Source organism: Nilaparvata lugens, chromosome 5 (assembly GCF_014356525.2).
Source record: "Nilaparvata lugens isolate BPH chromosome 5, ASM1435652v1, whole genome shotgun sequence".
NCBI classification, from domain to species: Eukaryota; Metazoa; Arthropoda; class Insecta; order Hemiptera; family Delphacidae; genus Nilaparvata; species Nilaparvata lugens.
The window spans coordinates 62,764,465-62,774,274 of NC_052508.1; the positions used below are offsets into that span (position 1 = coordinate 62,764,465).

Here is a 9,810-nt window from a genome sequence, read left to right on the forward strand (position 1 = left end):
GTTTTGAAATATGCACATATTACCCGGTGTCTGTTTTGTAGGAATTCAGAAAAATGTTGTAAGACAGATACATTCAACAGTAGAATGTGCGCACATACTAAACAATCACTATTTTATTACAAACACGCGGTTTGATGTTCGTCCAGCGTGTGCACAAACTACTGTCAGTTGATTCTGTTTCACAAAACTTCAAAATTTCAATAAACATACACAACATCTGTTTTTCAAGTTGACGCGCGTTGTTGTAAACAGTCGGCCTACCGCAACTTAGTTTATGACAATTGAACGCAGTTGTCAACGTAAACAAAAATATTTAACTGGGGTTAAACCACTATTAAACAGGGTAACGGAGATATTTGACATGGTTTAAGATTGTATTTGAACACAAGTAATATCCAAGTGCACAGATTGTTTCACCATTGATGACAACACTAACCGAGTCTTCGACTTCTTTGAAAGTTTGACCAAAAGATAGCACTTTTGACACTTTCTTGTGGGGCAACTTTCTTACCTGATAACATTGCATCTGTGATCGCTGTCTGATCCAAAACTGTGCAGAAATATTTCGCCCAACGTTGTCATAACCGGGCCACAACCACAAATCAAAAATACTTGATCACAATAATTTGTAGGTATCCATCGGTGTGAAAACAACAACTTCACAACACGAAAATAAAACACACTGGGGTAGCTAGTAGGCACACTCTGAGGAACTACGGTAGTAGATTAGGGTAGGGGTTAAAAGATGTTGATGAGTTCAAGTTCGGAAAACGAGTAGTAGATGAAACCGTGTGTAAGCGTTCCCGAAAGACGATGTTACCACTACGGAGGTTGTCTTTCTACTGACGCTCGGCTAGCGATCAACCCCGCGCGCAGGTTGGCCTACCAAGGGTGGGGGTAGCAGGCGGCTGTGGAGGGGAGGGTCCTTCCCCCACCAGCGGCCCGAAATTTCGAAGCGCGGAATTTGCATACGGTCGCCGCGGTAGGGGAAACAGACCTCCACCTCTTCGGGTGGGGATTCTGAGATCTTCCCGCGCTTGTCTCCCGCTTTTCCTCTCCCTCCCACTTCTATCCTGCCGCTACGAAGGGGGTGTAAAGTAGAATAAGAAGAAAAGTGAAGTAATTATCGTGACAGCATCGCGGCGGCTCGCGAATTCGTGGAGGAGGAAGAGAGAGAAGTGAGCGCAACTTTCTTGGAATGCGAAATTGGAAGACGCCGCCACCGCTGCGATCTTCTATTCCTCCTCCTCATTCCATGATCCTTCGCAGTTTCCTTTTGTTCCGCTTGTTCACAACAATGAGAGCAGTTGAAACTGGTAGTCGGGCCGAGAGATGGTGGTGTTCTCTGTACTCTGTGTGTTGGACACTTTCTCTTCCTCCTCATACTCCTCCTCCTACTATTCCTCCTCCTCCTACTACTGTAAGCCTGTTGGCAGGCAGCAAGAGACTTGAAGACGCCAGGCAAGAGAGACGCAGAGTCTGCTATGCTATGTTGTGTTGTGGGTTTTTGATACGTTTTTGATAGTCTGGCTTGGGAGATGAGTGCATATGAATGGAATCTTGTTGAGGAGTTGGATTTGGGATAGATTTTGATGCAAAACGATATGATCAAGTAAATGCATTGTATATTGAAGGAAATGTTGTTGATTTGGTAGTATGTACGTACGGTTCAGATCAAGTAAATTCTTTACAAATAGACTACTTTATAGCCTACTCGTATTTAATAGATAATCGACCAGGTATCTAAAACGTTGTACATTAGTTTAGAGCTAAATACTGGTTTTGATTAGCCTTGACTATCATTCTATTATTCTATTTATTTATACATTGGAAGATCCAATATCATTCTCAACTATGAATTCTATAATATAAGAATATTCCATACTGCTTGAATACCTTACTAACAGGAAAAACCTAATAAAACTATTGAAAAATCCTGTTTATTGTAGAGATCCTGAAAATTGAGATGGAATTGAGTTTGATTCATGATGAATAGGTAGTATATCTGACATTGAGTATAACGATTGCTATTGTTCCATAGAACTCTAATAGTTATTTGTGCAACTAGTGCGCAAAGTGACAGTTTGCTGCACCGAAAGAAACGTTTACGCCCGAGCCGTAGGCGAGGGCGGAATGGTTTCTTGAGTGCAGCGGAGGAACTTTGCGCACGTATTTCACATTAAGTTTTTCCTACAGTTACCATTGAATATGAAAAGTGGGTAATTATGGGTAAAATTGCCTGAAATGCATCAAATGTTTTTCTGTGTAATTTTATTATTGATAAAAACCTTAATCCTAAAATCCTAAAGTCCTCGTTGTCCTTGGTTATAATATATAATGAATAATAATTAGCGCGTTGTGCTTCGTTGCACCTCTGCTCACCATAGCAGCCACAGCAGTCACTGTTACCAACTTCATTTTGATTTTGCTGCACTGTTGCTCCATATAACCTACTAAGTATCTTGCGTTGCCATGTTGCAAATCTGGAGTGCAGAAAAATTTTTCCCGCACTAGAGCGGAAAAGTGATTCTTTGCGTTCTGTAATCAGTGCAGCAATGGCCACTTTTCAACGTAACTGTAGGAAATAGTTATTTGTGCAACTAGTGCGCAAAGTGACAGTTTGCTGCATCGAAAGAAACGTTTACGCCCGAGCCGTAGGCGAGGGCGGAATGGTTTCTTGAGTGCAGCAAACGAACTTTGCGCACGTATTTCACATTAAATTTTTCCTACAGTTACCATTGAATATGAAAAGTGGGTAATTATGGGTAAAATTGCCTGAATAATGTAGTAGTGTTTGAATGGCGGGGGGCAGCTGTGTGGTGTGTGCTGTGGTGGCACTGTGCTGTCGTTGTCCTTGGTTATATCTACTTAATAATTAGCGCGTTGTGCTTCGTTGCACCTCTGCTCACTATAGCAGCCACAGCAGTCACTGTTACCAACTTAATTTTGATTTTGCTGCACTGGTGCTCCATATAACCTACTAACTATTTTGCGTTGTCATGCTGCAAATCTGGAGTACGCAAAGTACTCACTTTGCGCACTAGTGCGGAAAAGTGATTCTTTGCAGCCTGCAATCAGTGCACAAATGGTCACTTTTCAGGGTATCTGTAGGAAAAGAATATAAACATATTGTACTACATTTGAGATCGTAATCTATAAAATGTCTACAGTATCATAACTCACCATTTTCGAAGTTTTTTCATCGAATCATTAAAATATTGGAAACTCATGTTTTAAATGTTTTAAGAATCTACATTGCATGAGAGCAAAAAAAGGTTTACTGTCAATTTCTACCATAATAATATGCCGAAACAATTGATTGAATTTGATTTTGATATTATTTTTGGGACAAAAAATTAAAATTTTATCTAATAAATTTAATTATCCAACCTAAACATCATTCATCTCAACTTTTTTGTTGTACCCAGTCAAACCAAATACCCAAATACCAAACCTTATTTATTTATTTGCCTTATTTATTTATTTATTCATAAGGATACACACATAATATTCCTGATCAGGAAAGGACGGAGAGGTCTAGCCTGAAAAATAGATCTGTGGTTCTGGTTACACATATTTTGAATTTTGATAGAATGTAGTCCAATGAAATTGGAGAAGCGATCAAGCAAATAATGCAACAAGTACAAGGGAATTTCTATTCTCTATTTTCTTTTTAGAATTTATTTTATTTATTTTCTTATTCAATTCTGAACGACTGAAGGAAACAGAAGAGAATATGGAAGCAAGAAGAAGAAGAAGAAGAGAAGAAGAAGAAGAAGAAGAAGAAGAAGAAGAAGAAGAAGAAGAAGAAGAAGAAGAAGAAGAAGAAGAGGAAGAGGAAGAAGAAGAAGAAGAAGAAGAAGAAGAAGAAGAAGAAGAAGAAGAAGAAGAAGTTGAAAATGTTGAAGAAGGAGGGAAATCAGAAAGAGAAGATTGAAAAGAAGAGGAAAATGTAAAATGGAAGAAGACGTAAAAGACATAAAAAAGAGCAACAGAAGTCGATGCATGGACATTTTATGGATTTGTGACCAGAAGGAGAGAGAGTGAGTGAGAGAGACTACTGCTGCAACAATCCACAACGTCGATCTCCACAATCACTCGACTGGAAAATGAACTGCAACACACCAGGCATTCTTTTCCATTATTCTCCTCCACCTCCTCCTAACTCTTCAAACTCCTCCTCATCCTCTCTTTATTCTTCTTTTACACTCTCATCTTCCTTCATCTTCTTCTCCTTCTCTTTCGCACGCGCACTCTCGCTGTCAATCCTGCTTCTCAATAACCTTTCTTACCTCTTCTCCATCAATCCATCTCTCAATTGTTCATCTCTGTTCCTTCACACTCTCCTCCTTCTCCTCCCTACCACCTTCTCCACTTTTTTACTGTGGCTTTCGAATGATCTTTCTTATTCTTCTACCTTCATCTTTTTCTTGTTCATATCTTTCTTCTTCGTTGTCTTTGCTTTCTTCTTCTTCTTCTTCTTCTTCTTATTTTTCTTCTTCTTCTTCTTCTTCTTCTTCTTCTTCTTCTTCTCCATAACCACTACCTTCTCCTACTCATTCCTCTCCTAGTCGATTTCTCTATGGTATTTCTTTTTCTACTTCTCCTCACCCTCCTTCTCTTCATCATCCTTATCAACTCAAACAGTAGCCTTGTCACTTTGCCGGCACGTCGATTCCTATCCAGTGGCACACACCACTTTTCTGCTCAAAATTCTAATTTCGGGTGCGATCTCTTTTATTTTTGAATTCCTCTCGTGTTTTTTGGGATTCTGCTGTTGTGTTTTTTGGCCACCGGTTTCATGCGTCGTTGGGTGTCACCTTGTTTGGGGCTGTTTTTGAAGCTGGAACATTTTTTTAAACATGTTTCTGACACATTCTGTTACAAGAATGTGATGTTTGGTAGAGCAGTAGCACTACGCACTTTGGTAAAATGAACTAAACAATATGATAAATAAAAATACTGTAGTTCAAAGTATTTGGACGTTTTTTGAAGGTTCGTCCAAACCGTTTTTTGGTATTATGGGCTTAATTGGAGAAGTAAAATGCTTATTTCCACGATTTTCAGTAGAATTCACTTCCCCGTCTAGTACAATGTTATATGGTGAATTCTCTACATTTCCATAATGTTCAGTGAAGTTCACTATTCTTTTCAGTACATTCATCAGCTATATTTTTCATTAGTAGATAGCCCAAGCCAATCTCGTTGTCATTTAGTGGGCCTAATCTCTATGGTGAATAAGAGTTCATATGTTCTACTATAAGCTGTGCTGCGATCTTATGGAAAGTTGCCTTATGTTCTGTCATGTTCTCCTATATTATACTTTATACTTGTATTCAGCTAGGAATGTCGGAGTATAAAAATTTACTCATTTCCTGTTTGGCTTCTTTATAATGAAACCATGGAGAAACTATTTTTTATTAGTTATTCTTTGATTGGAAAAATTGACTGATGAGCATCATATCACAAATAAAAAAGCATTTCAAGGTAAGAATTTCCAGTGAATATTTTTTCTTTATTGCAAACATCAGAGTTTAAATTGATTTAATAATACAAAATGGGTTGTCCCATCAACAAACAATTCTCACTCTCCCAAACTATTCCAAACTATATATAGATTATACTGGAATATTCTTAGCTAGATAGCGAAATGCCTAGTAGACTACACACATATCTTATTAACCCTTTTTCAAAATCCTCCCTACATACACATCAAATCTCCCACCAAGACCTTAGCAACCTTACCAGACCTTAAAAATAAGGGATGAAGCTGTCTTTCCTTCATCAAAGGGTTGAATATTCAATTTCCTGACTGCATTCTTTAACCTATTCCTTTTTGGTTTCTGTTGTCATTTCATTCCGATAGTTCGATACTTTTTCTCCCTTCACGTCGATTCACTCCAATTCATAACTAGTTTGTTTATCACCTTTCTTATCTCTCTTTCTCACTCTGTTACTGTCACATACATTGTTTCTCTTTTTTCTCTCTTTGCCCTATTCTTCTTTCATTTTTTCTACCCTCCCGATATCAAGTTAGTTTGATTCTATTCTTTATTAGGTTTTCGATCGATCGATTTATTGTTGCTATCTTCTCTTTCCCTTGCTTATCTCTCTCTCTCTCTTCCACTTCTTTTCTCTCTTTATTTTCTTCGATTGTCACCCTTGTCATCCAGGGTGAGGTAGGCTGCTTGCGAATAGCGACATATTTTAACGAATATGGAACAAAGAAACCCATGTTACATTTTGGTTGTTTCTTTGAATTGAACCAAGTAGGAATTGGAAAGAGAGGAAGAAAGAATGAGTGAATGTAAGAGGAAGAATGAGAGTGAGGAAGGAACCTGATATTGAACCTGGAATGTATAAGTTAGCCCTTCCAAAAATTCTTTAATAATGTATCAATACTACTTTTTACTATGAGAGTGGCTGAAACTTTGTACCATTGCAAAACAGATTTCTAAAACTTAAATATGACAATCTCTCTACGGTGGTTATTGGTATCGGAGAAATAGCTATTCTGTCTATACATCCTTTATGAATATGAATTGAACCAAGTAGGAATTAGAAAGAGAGGAAGAAAGAATGAGTGAATGTGAGAGGAAGAAAGAGAGTGAGGAAGAAACCTGATATTGAACCTGGAATGTATAAGTTAGCCCTTCCTAAAATTCTTTAATAATGTATCAATACTACTTTTTACTATGAGAGTGGCTGAAACTTTGTACCAGTGCAAAACAGATTTCTAAAACTAAAATATGACAATCTCTCTACGGTGGTTATTGGTATCGGAGAAATAGCTATTCTGTCTATACATCCTTTATGAATTTGAATTGAACCAAGTAGGAATTAGAAAGTGAGGAAGAAAGAATGAGTGAGTGTGTGAGAAAGAAAGAGAGTGAGGAAGAAACCTGATATTGAACCTGGAATGTATAAGTTAGCCCTTCCAAAAATTCTTTGATAATGTATCAATACTACTTTTTACTATGAGAGTGGCTGAAACTTTGTACCATTGCAAAACAGATTTCTAAAACTAAAATATTACAATCTCTCTACGGTGGTATTGGTATCGGAGAAATAGCTATTCTGTCTATACATCCTTTATGAATTTGAATTGAACCAAGTAGGAATTAGAAAGTGAGGAAGAAAGAATGAGTGAGTGTGTGAGAAAGAAAGAGAGTGAGGAAGAAACCTGATATTGAACCTGGAATGTATAAGTTAGCCCTTCCAAAAATTCTTTGATAATGTATCAATACTACTTTTTACTATGAGAGTGGCTGAAACTTTGTACCATTGCAAAACAGATTTCTAAAACTAAAATATTACAATCTCTCTACGGTGGTTATTGGTATCGGAGAAATAGCTATTCTGCCTATACATCCTTTATGAATGTGATATATAAACTAATCTTAGATATGGCCCTAAGACTAACACTATGTTCAAGGCTAAACCACGTTTACTAGTAGATATGTTTGCATTCATCATGATGTGTTTCATACGGGGTTTAAACGAACAGCTGACATTTCTGCGTTTAAACCGAGTATCTGCATACGAGCCTTATTAAAATTAGATTTGGAACTTATCGTATAAATTCAGCTCAATCAGCCTAAATCCTATCTTTTTTATCTTCAATATAAATATCGGGGACCAAGCTTCCCTCTGGAGTACTCAAACATAAAAAGATTATTACGAAAGAAGAAATTATAATAACATTCATATAGAAATGCTCTATCTAATCACAGTAAATTGAGATTAATTCCCAGAGGAATGCAAAAATTTCCCTCACAAAGGCCCAGTTGCACAAAAGCCGGTTAAATTTTAATCCTGATTAATTTCACGTGAACCAAATCAGAGAAGACCATTTCAAAAAGATGGATCTACTGGAATTAATCAGGATTGAAAAATAACCCGGCTTTTTTGCAACCGGCACTAAGTACCTGATTGAATGATTACAAAAGTATTCAACTGCTGAGTCATAATTTTGACACAGTTCCACACACATGAACTCGCTCACTCACTTCCATCACCAACGGACGACGAAATAATTATTATCAGCTGTTTTTCCAAGGATGAATAATAATTATCCTTTAATGTCCTTCAGCGAGTTTTCCCAGGGAAGAGAGCTAGTGCAATCGAATCTTCATATTATAAACCTACTATGTTCTGAATTTCGTGAGAATCGTTATATAGCCGTTTTCGAGATCCAGTGAAATACAAAAATATAAACATATAAACATCTAAACATCTAAACATCTAAACATCTAAACATCTAAACATCTAAACATCTAAACATCTAAACATCTAAACATCTAAACATCTAAACATCTAAACATCTAAACATCTAAACATCTAAACATCTTAACATCTAAACACCTGAACATCTAAACATCTAAACATCCAAACATCTAAGCATTCAAACAACTAAACAGAGGTTGCTCGTTTCATAGTATAGGATAAAGGAAAGAACTGGTTTATACACGTACGGGATAGGAAATTCACGAACGACGCATCATCACGTTTGAACTACTGAACTGATCTACTACTGAAATTTTGTTTAAAGATTCTTAATTTACCGAGGATGGTTATAGGCCTATTTTCAATTCTTTAATATTCCAGAAGGTCATGTAATCAGTTTGTTAATTTTTCAATCAGATCCTTGCGGAGCACGGGTTACATTCTAGTAGATAACAATACTGTTTTCCTCCACCTACTGTCAAAAGTACTTACTTTACTCCCTGAAACATGATACTAAAGTGTCACTTTTTCGCTCTCGGTACTAAAAAACAGAAAAACTCCCTAGGGAGTAAAAGTGACTCCATTTAAATAACATGGGAAGCATCTCTATTTTAAAAACGTACATTTGGAATAGGTCAGAAGGTCTAAGCTCAGATGAGGAAGCATATAGAGTAGTCATTAAACCAACTAAATTCAATACCTCAACCAGACATTTGATCGATATATAAAATTTATGTTTGTATGCTGAAATTATTATTACAAACTTCATATCACTATACTAAAAAAATGTATATATTTTTTTCTTATATTCCATGTTATTCAAAATATCAGCCAACGAATATTACTTATTAACTAATCAAATTTTAAACGGGAACTTCATCATAGCTGAAGTTTTGGCTGTCATTGTTGTTACAACTTTAGCCGACAGATAGTACTGTCGGAGGAGAACTGTGATTACAAGCCAGCTGTTTCTGTTTACTTTTTAGATTATGTTGTAACACATTGTTTGGTCACATACGTTTTTAAAAATTATTTTATTAGCAGTTTTTATAAAAATGTAGGTGGAGGAAAAATGTTGTGTATAGCACGAGTGAAAAATGTTTTTTCTCCCTCAGGAAAATTGTTGCCCTCGGCTTCGCCTCGGGCTTCAAACTTTTCCCTCAGGGAGAAAAAACAGTACTTTTCACTCTAGATATACAAATAACTATTTCACCATATTACCATACACCTTTGATTCAACTAAGCATGAAGGCATGAACAAAATATGAAATGAAGATGACTTGAAAATGAGATGCAAATCTGGCGACATTGTATTGTATCTCCTTGAAACAAAAACGTTTGAACAAATTTACGTTCATACCTGAAAAAGGATGAAACCATGTAGTTTGGTTGGAGAAGTTTACACTTCTTGTGGCCTCAGTTTGACAACAAAGAAGGGAAAAAGAAGCAGAAAGCTACGAAAACAAGGAGGGTAAAAATAACGTGACCGTCCGTTACTAATAAGCGTTGGTTGATTGATTGACATTTTCAGAACTAACTCGCAATCATTCTATCCATCCTTTATTCTATGACAACAAAACAATG

At 36.7% G+C, this 9,810-nt stretch overlaps 1 protein-coding gene across 2 annotated transcripts in view; it reads right to left on the reverse strand.

Annotated features, from left to right (window-relative positions):
- The window catches only part of LOC111059977 (zinc finger homeobox protein 3), a 235,100-nt gene that overhangs the window by 65,334 nt on the left and 159,956 nt on the right, over nt 1-9,810 (reverse strand). The window contains exon 1 of one of the 2 annotated variants that reach the window (XM_039429007.1): nt 512-863. The exons of the other annotated variant lie outside the window; for it this stretch is intronic. The gene's annotated coding sequence lies outside the window, so the exon portion shown is untranslated. Of the gene's footprint in view, nt 1-511; nt 864-9,810 lie in introns of those variants that run through there. 2 annotated transcript variants of the gene reach the window in all.